The sequence below is a fragment of the Callorhinus ursinus genome, unplaced genomic scaffold (assembly GCF_003265705.2).
Source record: "Callorhinus ursinus isolate GAN/ISIS: 27379988/994484 unplaced genomic scaffold, GSC_fseal_2.0 scaffold1, whole genome shotgun sequence".
In the NCBI taxonomy this organism is placed as follows: Eukaryota; Metazoa; Chordata; class Mammalia; order Carnivora; family Otariidae; genus Callorhinus; species Callorhinus ursinus.
In genome coordinates, this window is record NW_027397063.1 from 67583965 (window position 1) to 67605523 (window position 21559).

At 40.5% G+C, this 21559-nt stretch overlaps 1 protein-coding gene across 3 annotated transcripts in view; it reads right to left on the reverse strand.

Moving 5' to 3' along the window:
* IL1RAP (interleukin 1 receptor accessory protein) overlaps positions 1-21559 on the reverse strand; it is a 127517-nt gene that overhangs the window by 95942 nt on the left and 10016 nt on the right. Inside the window, exon 1 of one of the 3 annotated variants that reach the window (XM_073895620.1) lies at positions 14284-14564. The exons of the other annotated variants lie outside the window; for them this stretch is intronic. The gene's annotated coding sequence lies outside the window, so the exon portion shown is untranslated. Of the gene's footprint in view, positions 1-14283; positions 14565-21559 lie in introns of those variants that run through there. 3 annotated transcript variants of the gene reach the window in all.

Sequence of the window (21559 nt, forward strand, 5' to 3'; positions counted from 1 at the left end):
GTGTGATGCAAATAGAAGATGTTGATACTTTTATTTTACACATGTATTTACGTGCAAATTTGGTTCTTCAGGAAGGCTCAAGGCAACCCAGAGGATGCTCTCTCCTCCAGGGGTGGGTCTGAACAGATGCCACTGTGAGTCCTGTGGCTCTCCTCAAGATCCACTGCCTAAAAAGTGAATCTGCCTTCAGAAATTAGACTTGAATGGGTCTCAGCCACCCTTGGTCTCACAACACAGTCAGCTGTCCTTTCACAAGAGCACGTCCCCGTGTCATCTCTGCTTCCATCAGAAATAAAATGACTGGCTGGTCATCATCCATCAGACCAGAGCTTTGCCGGCTCTCATGTTCGGGGACCTAGAAGCTTCATTAGCTTCAACGACTCAAACAGGCCCTGTAGCAGCTAAGGGCTCCTCGTTGTCAATTACACAGAGAAATAAGAGGGATGGGTCCAAGAGTCTTGACTCTTGCATTGATGAGCTGTGTGACTTTGCCTATGACTTTTATTCCCCAGGTAACTCAGTTTCCACAATTAGTTTTATTAAGAAGAGTTAGTCATAAGTTAATTTAGAACTTTCACAAAGGACCTACCATGAGCCAGGCTGATACTGCTAATTTTGAGAAAGCCTGGGGCCTTCAAGACAGCCTCTGCTTTCAGTCATTCTGCCCACTGGAGCATACAAGCCATCAGGCATCCTCTCCATCCCTACCCCCAGTCTTGTCACTGAAATGCAGAGATAATATTCCAAGTCTTTCTGGGAGCCCACATAAGCCAAAATTAGAGCATCTTAAAGAAAATATCATCTCTCTGGATCTAAAGTGTTAAAGAAACTCCCCTCATGAACTAACACTGTGTGAGTCTGTGTCCCTGTTGAGAAAATTCTATGGCTTCTTTCACAGATTTTTGGACACCAGGATCATCCTGACAGATGGCAATGTGCACCCACCAGTCCCATAGTCTGGGATGTGACCTCAGTCCACCAGATCACTCTGGATGGAGGGAAGGGGTGGGGGCCTCTGGCCACAGTTCCTACCATATGCATTTGACATTTGGTGACTTTATTGCAAATAAAGTAAGACTGTGCAATCCCCCTTTCATCAGAATGAGAATGAGCTGGAATTTTATAGTGCTATTATCTACTGATCCATAAACCACTAAAAACTCAAGTGACCCTATTTTCAACAAATATGCTACTTAGGGGAAAAAAAAAAAAACAGTGCCCTCACAGAGAGGTGCTCAAGCAGTGCTTAATATGAGGTTTTAAAATGCTTTGACAAGAAAACTGAACAGGAGGGCAGAACATATACCACCTGTATCTATCTATCTATCTATCTAGATATAGATAGATATAGACAGAGTACAAGTGAGGATTTTGTGGCTGTACCATTAGCTTTTCCAATGCAAAGCTAATAAATGATAACTGAGCACCTACTAGGCTACATTGAATGCTAAAGGATAAAACAGATTTGAACATCCAGGGACTCACTACCTAATAGGGATCTCTCACATGCATGGTGCTAATTACAACCTTATAGGTAAGTCTGTTTTTTTAGTTAAATGTTCCAATCCCTGGTTCTGCCTCTTAGTACCTGTAGAATATTGGTACAGGTTACTCAATCTGTCTGTGCCTTAGTTTCCTCAACTGTAAAATGGGAGAGAATGACAGTAGGTACTTCACGTGTTTTATGACAGAATTATATGAATTAACGTATACAAAATGCCTAAAAGAATATTTATTATTATTTCTTTTAGCTGTACAAAGCAGTTTAGCTGTGTTTGCTCATACTATCGTTAAGGATACAAATCAGTCCAAGCAGCACGCTCTGAAGAAGGAATTCCTTGCATTTTCATTAGGGTGGGGGGTGAGGGGATTGGGCGGGGTGGGAGACTCCCTGAATGAGACGGCATTCAAGCAGATGGCATGAGATGGGACTCTGGAGACAGGTAACACTCTGAAATGCAGCCATGCATAGGAAGAAAGGCATTTAGGGCAAAATTAAAATAAAATGAGCCTTACTTTTTACCACCAAGCAGAGTAAAGGAAGGAAAACTTGTTGAAAAATTCTAATTAGATGAATATTATCTTACTGTTATGAAGTCCCTAAATCCACAGACTAAGAACAACTATTAGAAATAGAAACTCTGTTCTGCACATCATTTCAAGGGCATACACTTCTTGGGGCTGCTAATCGTATCAACGCACAGTTACCACATTCTACCCTAGGTAGCAGTGCTGGTGATTATAGGACTTAATAGGACATTACCCAAGCAATGGAGCCATAAACGCCATGTTTGATTATGCCAACATTACCAGTTCAAGAATGGAACACACATACACAAATATTTTTGAAACAATTTGCCATCCACAAAGCTTATATATTTATATATATATAAACCTCTGAAGACTGCCAGGAGTTTGATATTTAGTATCAATCCCATTTTACAGAAAAAGTAGTGATTTCCCCAAAGGTCCACAGATAATAAATGGCGACCCAGTGTTCAAACTCACATACCTTGACCCCAAATCTCATGATCTTTCTACTATAAGCTCCCTCTCTTACTGCCATTATTTTAAATGTTTGTGTCACAGACATGGGGCCAGAAATACTATTTTCTACTGAGGTCTCAATGTCTATCTCCTGCTTAGCAAACAATCTCAGCATTTGTCATGTCCTAAAGGAAATCCCATGTTGCTTCATGCCATTGATCTGTAGCTGTCTCCAACAAAAGGACTTGAATGCCTGCTGTGGCCCTGGGAATTTTAAATAAGAAGTCAATGAGAGATGCCAGCAAATGGTTCTGTAATCGTCTAGGGGCGGATAAAACCTTGGTGGAATAATAATCATATCAATATGTCGGCTACATGAATGATCCTGCAGTGAATTACAACAGGGTACTTAAACTCCAAAGCCTAGGGTGGCACATCCGCATAATTAATCTCACTCTGCAGTAACCCCGCAGGGTCAGCAAGATTGGCATTCTGCAGCAGAAATTAATGTCCTATTATTTCAGTCCCCTTCGGTGTTTCTTCAGATTCAGGAAAATAGTATCAGATGTAGTAGCTCTGTTGACACAGACAAGGTTTTAGAGGATCGCCAAGTTACAAAAAAATCCTCACATAAATCCTGGTAGGTAGAGAATGAATTCAATACATAGTTCTAATATACGTACTAAATCCAAGGCTCTTGATATTTTTATTTTATTCTAAGATTCACCTAGACCCTCCAAAGGCCACATGTCGATCCATATTGTCCAGCTAGGGCTTCTGGAGAATGATTTCAAGAAATCACATTTTGATACTATGTCCTCATTTTAGAGAAATATTAGCTGATTAATATTAGATGAAAAAGACTTCTCAGAGCCTTTAGAATGCTAATAAAGCACACTGAACTAAATTACTTAGGAATCATTCACCGTGCTCCTCTAACTTAAGTGACTTTAAAAATTTTTGTTTAAGGGGCGCGTGGGTGGCTCAGTCAGTTAAGCGTGTCTTCAGCTCAGGTCATGATCCCAGGCCCCTGGGATCAAGCCCCGCATGGGGCTCCCTGTTCAGTTGGGAGCCTGCTTCTCCCTCTCCCTCTGCCTGTAGTTCCCCCTGCTTGTGTACTGTCTCTCTCTTTCTCTCTCTCTCTCTCTCTCTCTTTCTTTCTGTCAAATAAATAAATAAAATCTTAAAAAAAAATTTTTTTGTTTAAAATATCTCCAAGTGTTAGGATAGGATTCTTGGCACAGCTTAGAAATGCAGACTGAAGTTCTCTCAGAAAGAAAGGGGTTTCATCTGTATAAGGCACCCGGCAAGAGACCAAGCTTTGAGAAATTCCTGTAAATTATCTCATAGGACATATTATTAAGAACTCCTAGTGATGTATGAGTCATGAATTCTTAATTGGGGAAAAAAGTGGGAAATTCAAATCAATTTTCTAATTTACTAAGTCATCCCAATGGCAATTTGATGGAGAAGCAATAGCATAATGACTAGCTAAAATGAGACATAAGGCATGCTGGTGAATGTAAGTACGGCAATGCTATGCTCGGCCAGTATAGCTAATTGGAGTTGATTATATTTTCACTTCTCCTAGCATTTTGGATGCTTAAAGACCGTTGTCAAATCAGAACATAAGACACCACACATAAAAAGTCAGAAAACAGAGGGGAGCTCTTATTTCTCCAATTAGAAAAGGAGTCAAAACATAAAGGGACCTGGCAAATAACCCTTTCACCTCTGTAACCTTTATATATGCTAGAAAAATTAAAAGTGTTATTATTATTTTTAATTGGTCTGCCTTTCTCTGAAAAAGATGAGAAAAATGCATGTATTTATTAGACTGACCTAAAAACCGGTAGTTGTTTTTTTGGGTTTTTTTTTTTTTGCATGTAAATACTTCTTTCTATCCACTGATGCTTGGGAAACAGACAGAAATCTTGTTCTCCAAAGCCAAAAGAAGCAAGGCTTACCAAACATCACAGACAAGAAGGTAGTAGAAGCCTCAGGTGAGTTTTGAGTGCCCTGAGGATACCTCTAACAGCTGACTGATGACAAGAACCAAATCACTTTTCCCACACAGCCCAGCTAAATTCTATTTCCCTAATGTCCTTCAGACGACATTCTGGATCCTCCAGGATCTGGTGCCACAACTTCTCACCCAACCCTCTTCAAAACCCTCCTCACAGAACCCAGACTCTGGCCACAGGCTCTTACAGATGGTGCTACAAATCACCCTGTGGTGTCTCCCTTCCCTTTTAATCATTCCTTCTATCTGGAATGACCTGCATTCCCCTCTTCACATGCACAAACACTGCCCGTCCTTTGCAATCTATTTACAAAAGCATTTCCTTCATGAAATGTCCCTGCCTCTCTTAAGCCCGATACGATTTATCCCTTCTCCCTACAACTTTGCCTATGGTTCCAGTAATGTAATTCTCTACACTGTACGACTATTAAGTGTGTATGTTTTCCCTCTTGAGATCCTGGAGAACAGGGTCTATCTCTGGTGAAACCTTGTCTCGCAGGGCCTAGCATGAAGCCCAGCACACAGAATGTGCTCAGTGCCCTGGGCCTGAATGACTGTGGTCTCCAGAATACAGTGATTCTACAGGCTGTTTCTCAGTCTAGGGAAATACTATAACTCTGTCACTTGTTTTCTACACCTCTGATCTCTCAACACTCATTTCTTTCCCCAGATCATCTTTAGGGAGGTGTTTTCTCACTAAAATCTGTCAGACAATTTACAAGAATGCCTGGGGCTTTGCCAGTGGAGGACCTGGTTAGGCCTTCTACTACGTACATTTGCATTTATCTTGTGCAGGATGCCCCTGAACAAGTGAGACCCCAGTGAGCTCCTGCCCAAGTGTCCACACAGGAAACCAGCCCTGGAATATGATTTCATTTGGAGGCGCAAAGTCTGATTCAACATTATTGCAACTCATTATTTTTTTGGCCAGGGTGAAATCCCCTGAGCCTGCTGCTGCTGGGCAAAAAGAAATTCCTTTCTTCCTAACGGTACATGCTCCGGTGGATGACTGTATTTCTAAATGCCATGTTGAACTCCTCAGAAGCTCTGAGGAAGCATCTAGGTTAGAAAGGAAGAACCGATAGGAGGAATGACAGACATTCTTTTGGCCCCTTCCTATCACTCCCCAAACCCTGAACTCTGGAGTTTTTTTACCTGAAGCATGATTTGGGTCCGGGGAGAGGGGTGTGAGCAGGGACCCGAGGGAAACAGAGAGTGGAGAGGTAATAAGCCAAGCCAGGACTATGTGTAGAGAGGAGAGAACCCCAGGAAATTTAACTTTGAGAACAATCATCTGTTCATTCGACAACTATTTTCCAAACCCCTACTACATACCTCCACCGGAATAAGTCATGCTTTCCCCATACACATGGCGCTTCTTCTCATGTCTTATTTTATTTGATATTCACGGCATTTATTCAGAAAGAAATATAAATTCCCTGTTTTATAGATGAAGAGATTAGGTGCAAAAAGCTGAAGTGTCCTACTCAAGCTATCGTGGCAATCAAATAGCAGAGTTGGTTTTAAATAAGGTTCTCTGATTGCAGCAGATTGCTGACCGATTCTTCTTCTACATCACTCTCTCCAACACCCATGGCAGCCAAGGAGCTACGCACGTAAAGGAAGTGTTCAATATTTAGCTTTCTGTGTTTCACAGAACAACCCAAAAGATCAATTAAAAACAATAAAGATTCATTGGAGCAAAGGTCATGGAAAATGCCAGGCGACATTGGTAAAATCCCTGAATTATAAGCAAAAAATATTTCACTCGGAGAGCATTTTTTATTACTTTGCAAGAAATGGAGTGGCACAAATGAGGTGTTTCTGGGAACCGCACAGACTTAGATTATTTGTAATTAGTGTAACATCACTTGTGTAAATGGGAGCACCACATTCAAAGGTTTTAGAGTCCTTTATCCCAGTCAGTTTCCCAAGAAAACACCTTTGTGTTTCAAATCCTGGGCAAATAGAACTCAGCTTACCGCTATAAGCGGGATATTGAAATTTCACCGGCAGTTTTTAATAGGTAGGTTAAAATGCTAATGATGGTGGTTGCCAGGGGCTGGAGGGCTGAGGAGATAGGAAGTTAGTGTTTAAAGGGTACTGTTTCTGTTGAAACTTGGAATGATGAGAAAGTTCTGGAGATGGATGGTGGTAACAGTTGCACCACAACGTGAATGTACTTACTGCCACAGAAATGTGCACTTTTAAGATGGTAAATTTTATATATACTTGACCACAATAAAAAAATAAAAATTAAAAAATGCTAATGAATTTTCAAATCAGATACCATCATGAAGGTATAGAATTTGTTATACAAAGCCAAAGGCAAACTTCGGGTAAATCTCCGGTTGATCACAGACTCAGAAAAAAATGACTTTAATTCTGAACTGCATTAGTTAAACAGACTAAAATGTGTCCTAGCCTCTATAAAAGCAAATACAAATTTTAAAAAGAGGTTTAATTCCCCTTGAAAATAAAGGAAGAGATCCCCGCACCCACCCACCTCCACCCCTGCTTTTTGTCAGAGCATTTGCTTTAGAAAACTAGCAATTTTTAGGTACTTCCCCTCTCTTTATGTATATAAATCCTTTCAAAGACTAGACAGGTCTCCAGTCACCACGGTGACACAGAAATGTCCTTCTCAAAGACCTGGGGGCCATCTCTTAGAAATGTAAACATCAAATAGAGACGGTGCCTCTATCTAGTTTCTAGATGCTTAACTTTGGTGGGGCGCCTTGCTCTAAATTGCAAAACTACTTCCTGTCAGATCCAGCAACCCCACTCCTGGGTATTTATCGAGAACAACTGAAATCAGGATCTCAAAGAGATGTCTTCACTCCCATATTCACTGCAGCACTATTCACAATTGCCAAGACATGGAGAAAACCTAAATACCCAACCACAAATGAATGGATAAAGAAAATGCTGTATACAAATACAACGTCATACTACTCAGCCTTACAAAAGGAGGAAATTCTAGGATCACAGAAAAGAAGGAAATACGGGACAACATGGATGAACTTTGAGGACATTATGCTAAGTGAAATAACCCAATCACAGGAAGACAAATACTGCATGATTCTACTTATAAGAGGTATCTATAATATTCAGCTTCATAGAATCAAAGTGGAATGGTGGTTGCCAGGGGCTGCAGGGAGAGGAAAATGTGAGCTACCTAATCAATGGGCATTAGGTTTCAGTTAAGAAAGATGAATTCTAGAGATCTGCTGTATAACATTGTATCTATAGTCAACAATAATGTGTTGTACAGGGCGCCTGGGTGGCTCAGTCCGTTAAGCATCTGCCTTCGGCTCAGGTAATGATCCCGGGGTCCTGGGATCGAGTCCCGCATCAGGCTCCCTGCTCCATGGGGAGCCTGTCTCTCTCTCTCTCTCTCTCTCTTTCTGTGTCTCATGAATAAATAAACAAAATCTTAAGAAAAAATAATGTGTTGTACACACACAGATTGTTTAAAAGTGTAGATCTTGAGTATTCTTACCACAATAAAATAAGATTAAAAAAAAATTAAAGACATGAGAAGTTTTTCACTTGGATAAAGCCAATTAACTAACAATTACCAAGTAAAGGATGTCACTTGCATGACAAATGATGATACCAAGTCCTCCTACTTGAATACAAGTTGTAGTTTATCTTGAAAACATGTATGCAATGAGCTGCTTCACCATAGGAAAGGCTAAGATTTCTTTCTGTTTGTGCCATCTCTTGGTGGGTTGCCTGTGATGTACTTCATATTCTAATTTAATGCTTACTTAATAATAAAAGTGTTTTCTCTTACATTTGTGGAGAGAATTTCTGGGCTGAGAGATTTCATTCTTAATTATATTTCCCCAACTATATATAAAATTATAACATCTATATTATAAAGCCTATAATTTTCACTAAAGTTAACTTTAGTGGGGAAAAAAAAAAAGCTAAATAAAACACAGACACTCATGAGAGGAAAGGCTAACTCCCCTTATTGCAAACTGACAGGAAAACCAAAAGGAGCAAATGAGCTTGTGGAAGAAAAGGAAACACAAATTTTAAAATAATGAGTATTGATAGTTATGAAAGCCAATGAATGGTGAGTGGTACATCCAAGGACAGGAAGAAATTTCCCTACAGACAGTCTCATGAAAAAGTTTTGTAAAATTACTACCAAAAAGAGACTTCTATGCCTTCAGCAAAGACAAAAAAATGGAAAGACAAAAGGGAAGAAAGGCAAAGAGAACTTGAGAAGGAGGGAGGAAAGGAGCGAGAGAGAGAAAGAGAAAATATGGATGTGAATACAATAATCAGAGTTCATAGAAACTCGTCTTTCAGTTTCTAATGAACTTCCTTCCATGTCTGCACATCCTGGATTTCTCTAAACAAAAACTCTGTGACAATTTTGTTACAAGGTTGTTAGTATTTATCCCTTTCTACTTTGTACTATAGCTATTCCTGCATATGTCTCATCTCTTCTATTTCATTGTGAGCACCTTAAGGGCTTGAAGGCAAAACAAATTGTGCTTTTTTATAATTCTCGTTTACGTCCATTACAATGTCACATGGAGGGCATGGGACTAGAAATTATCTTCTAAATAAGTTAATGAATATAAGTGGAAAGAAATATTCCAACAATCTTCCTAATCTTAATAATCCCCCCAAAATGGATGAAACAGTCATTACATATTCAAGATCTGTTTCTAATAACAGGAAAAAATAGCAGGTGTTCACTGGGCTTGTTCTTATATAGGTCAAATAATCACCTGCTTGGTTATTTACTCTATTTTTATTTTATTTATAATTATTTATATGATTATATTTATTTTATTTTACTTGATTTGTTATCATGTTTGCTAATATTTTTATCTTGTTTAATTATTTGTTTTGTCTTATATATTCATTTATTATATTTACTTTTATTTATATTTATTGTAATTTCACTAATTACACTCAGCGGTTTTATGAAGGGTGAGGAACATCACCAGAATTACACAAAACAGAAGTTTGATTATGGGAAGAATGAGTGGAATGAATAAGAAGAAAACTATAAAACAAAGATGTAGAGATTAGAAGACAGAAGTGCCAGACAATAAGAAAAACAATAATGCCAGGGACAGTAGGCGAGATGGAGATGTTGGGGGAAAGAATCTTAAGGGACTCTCTAAGAGGAGATAAAAGAAGTCTTTTTGAAATTATGAAGCTCCTCCCTTTCCAAGTTTTCAAAAAGCAAATATAATCAACTAAAACAATGTTATTTGCCTGAGATCAGATGCACCAAAATCTGACTCTGGACCTTACTCTGACCTTGTGATCAGGCTTCTGAGTCTTAAAACAAATAGACAACTATGCCAGTTGTACAGATTTTTATAACCCTATTAATAAAATATCAATATGAAATTTTTTTCTGTGCCTTAAATATAATCCTTTGGACAGTGAATTCCCATGAGCTTCTGAAAGCTCAAATACTCCACATCATCGAGGTACTTTTCAAAGATGTGAAAGGAGAAAACAAATTTGATACCAGGGTAAGAACTTTGTGCCAGGTTCTCTAAAACCTGACCATGGCAATGGCAGGACTGAGACCATTTGAAAGATATCTTGCTGACAAGAATCATGAAAATGCCTTTTATTCATAGATTTCCCTCACATATCCAAGCTCACTGAAAGCAGAGGCTTTCATTCAACAACACACACTGATGGGCTTCTACTGTGTGCAAAGCCGTCCACCCTGCCCTGCAGATGAAAGGTAAGGAAGACACAGTCTCTGATCACAAACACAGTCTATCAGAATCCACTGACACAAAAGCAATCAAGTGAAAGGCAAAGTTAGATATCCTTCTAAGACGGTGCTTCTTGAATATTAAGGTGCATAAGGATGATCTGGTGATCTTGGTAAAATGGAGATTCTGATTTACTAGAGTCAAGACAAGACTCAAGATTCGGCATTTCTAGGCACCCCCGGAGGCTGCTGCTGCTGAGCCACAAACCACAGACTGAAAGCAACAGTCTAAGTGATAAGATGCAAGCCAAGGGTTATGGAAATGCTAACTTAGAAGTGACTCCTTGTAGGTGATAGGTTCAGATAGGTTCCACAGAGAAGATTCTGCTTGTCAACAGGCAGAGATGCACACATAACAGATGTGTGTGTCTGTGCAGGTAGGTAAAGAGCAGAAGGACCACACAGAGGAGAGGGGGGAGTATAGAGGAGAGGAGGCAAGGAAAGAGGAGAAAGAACTGAAAAAAGAGAAAGTAACTTGAGCAGACCTCTGAAAGCAGAAAATTGCATAAGCTCTTTAGAGAAAAGCAAGGTATCTGGTAAGACTAGAATGTAATTTGCAAAGGGGGTGACAAGAACTTATGAGAAATAGGTCTGTAATGATCAGCAAGGAAGAAATGATGGGGATCATATGGATTTGACTCTTTTTTGGGGAGAGGACAGGACGTCTCATCACTAACAAGGGAAGCAAAGTCTGGCTGTTAAAATAAATGAAGCAGAAAAAAACATCCTGGAATGTAGTCGGGTCTAAAGTTATTCATATTCCACATTTGGACATTTTATCTAAGTACCCAAAGTCATTATTGTTCTTCAATATAATTGCCTTTCTGCCAATCATAGCCCATCCTCAGCCAAATAACCTATCTTCAAACAAGACTATGTAGGACTGAAACCAAATACGGTTTGTCCTGAGCTTTCACAGTGTCTGCCATTGGCAACCCAAAACTCAAGCAGGATCAGAAAACATTTGTATTGATTCTCAAAACCAGATAATATCCACAAACATTTCATAATGTAATATCCTGGAAAAGGAAGCTATATGAGGCTTATACTGGGTACTATATAAGGCTGATGAATCACTGAACTCTACCTCTGAAACTAAGAATACACTATATGTTAATAAATTGAGTTTAAATTAAAAAAAAAAAAAAGAGTATATAGGGTTTGCACAGCGGCCAACATGGAAAGGCATAGCATAGTCAATGCATGGTGGCACAGGCTGGGGGAGCTCACAGAATGCCTAGGACGTTCAAGTAAGCTGCCAAACTCCTAATGGACAAGTTCACTGCCTCCTCTGCCAACATTATTAATAATAATAAAATGAAAAGAAAAGGTATCTAAGGTACCTAAGGTAAAGGTGTCTAATAAACCCTCTATCAGTATTTGTTTCTGTGTCTGTCCAAATCAGTAGAATCTGTAAATGTCATTAATGGCTCTTTAGGATAGGATATGAGCCTCACTTAGCAAGAGACGCCATGTCGACTCCCTAATTTAGTCTGGAAGTAGTCAAAAACATAAAAACATTAAGAATCACCCATAGATACATAAATGAACAGGGATGTGATAAAGCAAGTATTAAATAATATTAACAGTAGAATCAAGGTATTGGTTATATGGGTGCTCACTGTAACAGATTTTCAACTCTGCTGCATGCTTTTAAATTTACATAATAAAAGGTTAGAGGAAAATTACCAATAATCCTATTATCAATCCTATTATCCCCCTTATAAAAATTATAGTAGGTAGGAAGTAAAAACATTATGTCCCCCTCTCAGCTCTTTTCAGCATTCCTTAATCCCACTTGCGACATAATCACATATAACTGCTAGTTTTAGATCTTTACATTCTTTGCATATAATTTTTTCCTTATTTTTCTTTTTACAAAAATTGAATCACGTATGGATCTACAAATTGCTTTCTTTTTTTTAACAATATATCATTCACATGTATCCAGATCAGTTCATATAATTATATTTCACTCCTTTTAATGGCTAAATACAATTCCATTACCCAGCTATCCCACAGTGTATTTAACCATTTCCCTACTGATGGCATTTTGACTATTTTCAGAAATTTGCTTTTTTTCACACCACATTTAGGCTTCTGGTGATTTTAGTATAAATAGAAAAAAATCCATAGGTCCCAGGCATCTACCCAGGAGACCACAGTAAAAATCCGAAGTGCTTCTAGTGGCTAGGAAGCATAACAGCTAAAAAGGGACGAAAGCAAAATACACAGAATCAAAGGCATATGGTTATACCTCAACAGTGTGTAACTCAGTTAGTAGGCAGTGTCAGTTATCAAGCAAATAACCAGTAGCTAACAACTAGGCAAACTAGTGCCCTAAATATTCACTGGAATGAGTTCTGCACCAACTTAAAAAAATCAACCAACTTCACTTCGAGTACTCTCAGATCCTCATTCAAGTAACTTCCTTATACGAGTCCTTATGCCAAAGCACAGAAGAAACGCAAATTTGGATGGAAGGCAAAAGGCTTTTATAAGTAGGCATGTTGATGGCAGTGAGAAAGTTGAGCTATTTAAAGAAAACTAAAAAAACAAACAAAACAATAATAACCAGTGATATGGAGTCTGGGGCCATTTAGTGGTAGAGTCTTACATATTTCAACAGGCCCTGAGGACATCATTATGCACAGTATAAAATAACTGATGTTCAAAATCATGGCCCTGAATTATTAATTAAAGGTATAATTTCTCAGGATACTTGCTGTAAGACAGCTGCGAGGTATGGAATACACTTTAGGAAGACATGCTATTAAAACAGTTACAACAAGATCCTTGATCATAGAAGACTTGGGGAAGGCCTTGAGCCAACCGCCTCAGTTGACAGATGGAAAAACAAAAGCACAAAGATAACACGATTGATCCAAGGTCTGTTGGTTGTTGGAAATAATCAGAGCTGTGATCCAGGAGAGGTGAATCTTCTGCCACTGTGTTTGTGGCTACCCCACGAATACAAAATTGTCAGTGAGGAACTGCAGCCTTTATTCTTCGTAATGCTCTACAACCCAGAAAGTAGCTATCATGGAGTCTTTTCAGACAGCTGTTTTACCTTCAAGCAATCCTGTGATGAGAGATGTGAAAGTAAGTGATCCTGCTGGAGGACAGAGAGTGAGTGATAAGGCACAGTTTTCCTTGGAGAAGTAGACGTTCTAAACCCAGGGGAAAGCAAAGCAGTGTTCACTGGCAAGGAAGAGGGTTGCACAAAAGGGAACTTACGTCCAGCACATTTAGCATGGGAAAAACAAGTCCCATGGGCGTGTGTGTGCGTATCTCCTTGCTACCATGTATTCCTGGTCACCAAAGTATTGTTGAGGATCATTCAACTTTGAGAATCTAGTCTCATTCTCTCTCTAAATATTCATCATTGCTAAATAAACCAAATAGGCAATGTATTTGAAAGAGAATTGCCCAAGGAGGCAGGAGACGTCCATTCACAGCCCTGTGTAACTCTGTACAGGGGCCTTGGGGTTGTTACGGGTAAAGTGAGTGAACTGAATCTGAAGATCTCAAAGTTTCCTCAGGGCTGTGACTCATGCTTCTGGTCAGGTCTCAGCAAATAGAAATGAGACAAATAGGGGAAATCTGAATACCATGTAGTATGCAATAAAGGTTCACATATTTGCAACAAAGGCTTGTTGCAACAAAGGCTTTCTGAGCCCTATTTAAAAGAGAGGACTTCTTTCCCTAAGGCCTATGCTTCCCTGGGTTGTTTTTTAATTCTCTCCCTCTTTTTCTATCTTCTTATCAAGATGACCTCTAGAAAATCAGAAAGGGTTTTGGAAGTCAAATAATGTTATTTGGCCACTATTTAGGAAACAGGGGCCCAGGAAGGATCGGTGACTTTTATGAGGTCAAGAGCTTGCTTGTGAAAATGTGGGATTGCTTTTGATTCCCAGTTCAGACTTTCCTCTGATAAAGCCATGCTGCCTCCCAATTCTGAAAAACTACTAGGAAATATAACTGTCCCCTAGAAATAACGCACCATTTGTATCCCAGGGAAGAGTCATGTCTAAACAGGCAACGGTCCTGTGTCAAAGGAAGACGGCGACTCGGGCCCAGGAGCAACGAGTCGGCTGCTAGCGAAGCTAAAGCCGCTGTTCTCTTCCCACGACTCTGTGAAGATTTATGGTGTTCATGGGGAATCTTGGCCAAACTACCTCCAGGCAGTGTTGGACCAGATCCCTAGAGGAGTCCTCGCCGCTATGATGTTTTTAACATGTTTATCTGCTGGGGACGAGACAGCTGTGAGTTCCTGAAGCTTCCCTGTAAGGAATAACACTTCATAGTTTGAGATATCCACACATGAAAGATTTGAGCAAAACATACTTAGCTATAACATTTCACTTAAAAAAAAAAGTTGACCTAGGTTGGAGATTGGTAAAGTCTTTGTAAATCCTGTGGGGAAAGATCACTGGATTTAGTGGAAAAGCATGGTCTATTCTTACACACAGCACTGGTCAGTATGACCTACTGTTAGTTTTGCCTCTTTTTATTCTTTTAAATTAAAGCTGTTCCTCAACTTCTGGACACTCTATCATTGTACCACTCCTTGCTTCAAGAACTGAGGCAGTGTTTCAGTTCTGACATTAAATCAAAGGATTATCATTTTTGCACAGCCCCGCTTTCAGATTAGTAGTAAGCCAATTAGAAAAGAAAAAGAGAAAACAGAAAGAAAATCGGGGGGGGGGGGGAAGGGTGGGGGGAAGGGAGCTTTGCACTCCTGACATCCTGGCCTGCAAGCCGCTCTCCCCTGAAAGGGCAAGAAGAAACTGCTCTCAAAGACACTTCCGCATATGCCGCCAGCTGCAGAGGGGCTCTTTCTCAGGGGATGCTTGTCAGGCCTGACTAGGACTTGTTTCAGGGTGTGTCTCCATTCCTCCAAGAGGCCAGCCCTGGGCAAGACTGCATTCATTCGTAATCTAAAAAAATTAAAACATCCCGAGCTGGCCGCCAGCGGGAGGTTTTCCTACGCGGATGTGCACCTCCCACGTGCTCCAGTCACAGACACCACTGGGCTGGTGAGAGGCCCCGACGGATCGGTGCCAGGCCCAGACACAAGTCCTCCATTCTGACCCGGAGTGCTGCCAAGCGGGAAAGAACCACATCCTTCCTCATCCTAAGGCCCCTTCTTAAATCGAGCAGTTGTTCGAAGGGGAAAGCACAGGGGGGAGGGAGGAGGCGACATCACTAGTTGGTGTTAATTATAACAAGGGGAAACCTTTATTCCCAATATGAAGTTTCTAAGTGAATTCAACACAGAAGCTCAAGGCCGGAAAGGCCCTTAAATATCATTTTGATTCAAACATTTTCCAAAATTCAAATATCCCTGTAACATCCTTGCCAAGTGGATGTGTAGTCCCTCTTTAAATAACTCTAAGGACGGTGAACTCATTACCAAGATAGTTTTCATAGGGCCTGAACTGTAATAAGTGTCTCCTTATGTTGAGCTGGACCCCGATGCCCTGGAATTTGTACTTACTTGTCCTGGTTGAGGTCTCTGGTGCCAAATCAGAAGCCTTCTCTCTTCCAAAGATACCCGAGGGCATTCAACCCAGGGGTTCTGGTATTTGAAATCAGCATTGCCTTATCTCCATAGACCTCACTTTCCAAAATGGGAGCCTAGGGCTTTTGCAAAGCTCCTGTTCCCTTCCTTGCTTCTCTGAACCTCAAAAGCAAGAAAAGGATACTGAGAAAATGAAAAGATCATTAAAACTGGAAGAACTGGTGTCGATTGATTAAGGCACTTCTTATACTATTTAGGCATAAAAGGAAATTGAAAATGGAGCTGAGGAAGCAAAATGACCAGGGGGTTAGCTCATCCAAGCAGGGTTTCTAGGGAATTGTCAGACTGATCAGTGTAGTAACTCAACATCTGTCACAGATGCCCATCTAGCCGTAGGCAAACTGGAAGAGGCCACGGGACAGAGGGCACGCCTCAGCACAGTGAAGCAAAGTGAAAAGTTTCAGCATGGGCTGCGGACTCACCACAGACCAGACTTGGATCCTCTGGAGCTGTGTAAGCTTCTGAACCACACAGACTCTCCGTTGCCTTATTGGTGGATGGGTCCGTAAAGCATCTCACTGAATCAGGTATGAGGATTATGTGAGAGAAAATTATAAAACACTTGGCACACAGTAAACACTCAGATTTCTCAGCTATTATTCTTTATTATTATTACCAGAAGTCTAGCCTTCAATTCTCCGGAACTTTTCCCTACATAGCGTAGCAATGCAGGAAGCAGAAAACCCATATATCTGGGAGGGTGAAATGAGGTCAGTCCTCACGTGGGAGAACAAAAGCAGGAGAAGCAGCACATTACAGTGGAAAGTACACTGTTCCAGAACTTAGAAGACCAATTACCAGAGTTGTGGCTAACTCTAAACAAGACACATCCCTTTCTGTTGTATTGGCAGAGCCAGGGGCTTAGCCTTTTGACCTTAACTTTCTAGTATTCTCAGAGAAGAATTACAAGTTCTCTGTGTAAAGACAGCTAGGAAAGCTTGATTTCTATATGCCTCCTTCTCCTCCCCTGAACCATGTCTCTATATCAGTAACTGCAAAAATCCTACACACCCCAAAGCACAGAACCTGAAGTTGTCACCCCAATTTGATATGCCTTAAGGATCCCTGTAAGAGAACAAAACTCTTCAGGGGTGCACTGAATAGAGGTTATAGGTTTTGAATTCACTTGCTGTTGGCCGCTGCAATCTCAGCAAATAGAGCAGTAGGTGTGTGTGTTCTAAATAAATCAAGACAAATGAATGAGTTCTGCTGTGTTTCAACAAGTAGGAAGCCAGGAGATATGTTTTATAAACATTTGGGAGTATATGCTTGGAAATGCTCATAGGAAAGACTTACAGAAGGACCTAATTCAAAGATATGTAGGTCTCCTGGGGGTGTCAAGGTAGCTGTTCAGGTATGCTTTGGTAAAGAAGTCCTTCTTTACCCTGTGTTTGGTGTTCTGTGCTTTGGTGGAAAGAAGTAAAAATCCTGCAAGGGGGTGAGGAATCAGACAGCTGGAACTGTAACACTGGGGTTACAAAGAGCCTGCACTCTGGGTGGAAAAGACCTTAGAGGTAATGAAGTCCTAAAACGATGGGCAGATTTAGGACAGGGACAGAGAAGAACCAGGAATGTGCCCCAAGATTACCAGGCAGTGGTGCATAGTGTGAAATGGAGGGATGAACCATAGCGAGGTGTCCACTGAATCTATGCAAGTGCAGTGAGTGCTCTTGAATCAAGGGCTAAGTGGTCAGTTGATGCTTATCACAATCTCTGAGCTTCAGTTTTGCCACTTAGGCCAATTCAGACCAAAGTGACCTTGCAGAGTTGTCAAATCAAACAAGCTAAGGGACATGTAAGTCATTTGCAAATTGTTAAGCACTTGGACAAACAGAACGAAATACTCTTATTACTACTCAGTAAAGCCAAAAAGCATTATTTTACTAAACTAAATAAGGGATGTTTATTTTTATAGGATCTTCCTCTCAAAATGATACTGACGTGGTTGCATAAACCAATTTCATGTTGGTCAATGTTCCAATTACATATACACTTTTTCTTGCTTTTCACATACTGGAGGCAGAATCATCAGGGAATTTTAAAGAACGGTTATCAAGGTACACCGTAAGGATATTACAGTCAACATATTAGCCATACGTCAAATCACCTTGGCTTGCAATTGTACACCAATATTTTTAATTCCCAGGATGATCCTGAACAATCACTTATGATGATTCTGAGTCACTTTCCCAGGTGAAAATAGAATGCAAATTTTCTTGCCTGGAGTATGATAATAGAATGTTCATTAATTGCCCTCCCCCCGCCCCTGCCATTCCTTTCCTAAGCTCCAATGCTATGACACCAAATATCAGATCTGTCTAAAACACACATCTGATAATGCCCCTCCCTTGCTCAAGAATATTGTGTTTCTCCTTGCCTTACAGGTTTAGGTGCAAATTCCTCAAGAGAGTATTTAAGATCCTCAACAATATGGTCTTGGTTCAGCTTTTTTAAGTATGATCTATGACCCGGGTGCTCGAATACCATCTCCCAGTCAAACTGGGCTCTCCCCAAGCAAGGCACCAGCTTCCTTCCTTCACTTCATGTTTTCACCCTTTTTCCTTTATCTGGAGTATCACTCATGGTTTTAACTGTGTCAGTTTAGTTCAACTGGAATTACGTTTTCCAGAATCCCATTCCCTATATGGTTCTTAGGGGTAGCTACAGGGAATTGTACATGAGATTTGGATGGGAGAAGTGTAGCAGTGTCCATTGTTTTGCGAGGGCCTTTCTAGGCCCCTGGGTACTACTTACTGCCTCTCACATACATAATGGCCAATCGGGTGGCTGACCTGCTAAGAGGGGGCAGCCAGCTTTCAGTTCCTGACAGATCTCTTCCTTCAACCTCTCCAAGTCCGAGGCCCGGCTGGTGTGGAGCTCTGTGGCTAAGCCCGCCAGCTCCTTCTGCAGGCCACCCACATCATCGAGATTAGGTACAGTGAGAGATAATTAAGGGTTGCAGTTTGTCCTCATGGGTTCCAGGTTGCTCTCTTCCCCTTCACATCCAGCTTTTCTTCCTAACTGCCTGCCTACTACTAAAACTACTGCGGAGGTAGTTTTCCACGGACTTCTTGGCCACCACCTCCTCAGGGTCCTGAGTAAGTGACTTTTTATCTCCCACTGTCCCCTTTTGGGGCTTTATTTTTTTTTTTTATTTTTTTTTTTTAAAGATTTTATTTATTTAATTGACAGAGAGAAAGAGACAGAGAAAGAGGGAACACAAGCAGGGGGAGTGGGAGAGGGAGAAGCAGGCTTCCCGCCGAGCAGGGAGCCCGATGCGGGGCTCGATCCCAGGACCCTGGAATCATGACCTGAGCCGAAGGCAGTTGCTTAACCAACTGAGCCACCCAGGCGCCCCCCCCCCTTTTGGGGCTTTAATGGTCCAGCTTCTCCCCCAATTGTAGGTCCGATACCTATGATAAATCCCATATTCCATATCATCGACCCATTTCATTCATGCTCCTTGGTTGGACCCTAACTCATACACTGCTCTTCCCCTCTAGTCTATGTCCAAAACCTGCCCATCAATTCAAGACTCACATCCTCAGTTCCTCATAAACCCCTTCCTGAGTGACACAGCTATCTCTTTAAAACACAAACATGTTTTTCCATATATCTTTTAAAGTTATGTTATCCACTCTTACACTCTTCCAAATACTATAAAAGTTGATTGCAAACCCCTGTGATTATCTTACCTTTCAAAATAATCTACAAATTCTTATTCTTTCAGGGGTTGTGTTTGTGTGACTATATTTTAACCTCCATATCTCACTAGTGTCTTGCCTACAAAAGGTTCTCAGCAAATGCTTATGGCCCAAGAGTAAAATGTATTATTGATGCTACCAGTCCCTTTTTAATACCACAGGTAACCAAAACCCAGTGCTCCTGTATATGGCATGGCCTCACCTGTATGAAGACTATTCGGTAGTGACTTTACCTTCCTATTCCCTTCCCTTAGAGAAGAGCTGTCTAATCCGAATCCAACCCTGTTTATTTTTATCGTACACACAGTTCTAACAAAACTCATCAGCCCGCTCCCTACTCTAGAGTAAAGCGGAAACAGCTAATTATATGGGGAATGGAGAGAAAGCTGCTACAGCAAGACATGCTGAAAGCAAGAAAAAAAATAGCAGACAATGAAAGGGAAAGAGGTCAGAAAATTTATAAAAATCAGATTAACACAAATTTAAAAGTATCCTGGCCTAGGGCCATTGAGTACATGGGTAAATGATCTCATCTCAATAAATTTTAAAGGAATTACAGTCTACTCCAATAAGCTGTCCTGAATCACCAAGATTAAGGAAAGCCCCATATCTTAGAATAATCGCCTTCTGAAATTATTTTTAAAACAAAAATTTTGAAAGAAAGTTACATACTGAAGTCTTACCATTTTTTAAAAAGATTCCATAGCCCTTCCCATTCTCTGGGGAAAAAAAGGGTGTTTTTTGTTTGTTTGTTTGTTTTTTAATTTTGTCATGCATTCATTCAGCAAATAGATAGTGAGTGTCAACTATGACTCAGGCACTGTTCTCATGTTTGTGTGTGTATGTATGTGTGTTGTGTGTGTGGACCTTTCCTCCAGGGAAATCATCAAACTTGGGAGAGGTTGGATGATAAAAGTTACATCTTTTAAATATCTCACAAAGAAAAAACAAAAAAGATCATTGTAAGTCAGCACCACATTGGTTTCTTACAAAGAAGCAAGCAAATGCAATCAACAAAAGAGGGCTGAGTTCATTGTTACTAGTTTCTTCCAGGGCAAAATAAACTGTCAACTAGAATGAAGTTTCTTGCCTTCCCCACACAACCTTTGCCTCATTTCTCTGCCAAACATCTCTTTACTGCAGGGAAGGTCCTCGAAGACTCCAATGATGCTGCAACCCTGCATGGTTTGCTTTGGAAGAAAACTGTGACAAAACATAGGCAAGAAATATTTGATTTTATCATCACAGCCTCCCCGATATACGTATAGAGGCAACTCTAACACTCTCATTTTTTCCCCCAGTTTAAAACTAAAATTTAAACTTTAGATAAGGTTGCAATAGGATTGAATGAGATAATAAAAATAAAGCATCCAGCACAGCTCTTGGCACACAAGAAGCACTGGATCAATGTGAGTGATTATGAATTAGTAAGAGGTCTAAAACTTTCAGCATGTTCTATAAATGAGTCTCATTGAGTGTTATCTAGGGTAAAATTTGAGTCTTCTGTTTTCCCTTTGCCACCCAGAATGTTCTGGAGCCATCACTGGAATACAAAGTAACTCCCGCAAGCCAGGTCTGGCTGGGGAGAGAAGGATGGGCAGGGGGAGAAATACAGTCTGCAGGTATGTCAGATGTCAGAGACAGGGCAGTCCTATAGCACTGTTGCTCCCACATCATTCCCCAGGACTGGCCCTTCTACCTGCAGGAGTTCTCTGCTGAGGTTAAGGGACAGTAATGGGTCCTGGAACAAAATCAGTATCACTGATTATATGACTGGGTCTTTGGCTCTGATTTTTAAAGGAAGTTAATAAAATAAGCACAACTGAAAAACTGCCTGAGTATGTAAGTGTAAGCATGTTTGGGGAGGTTATTTTAGTTCAAAAAATAATAAAAATAGCTCAAATGGACTGAGGACTAATTATGTTCCAGGCACTGTGCTAAGCACTTTATGTACATACTTAATCCTGACAACGCTTCTGTTCTTGTGCCAA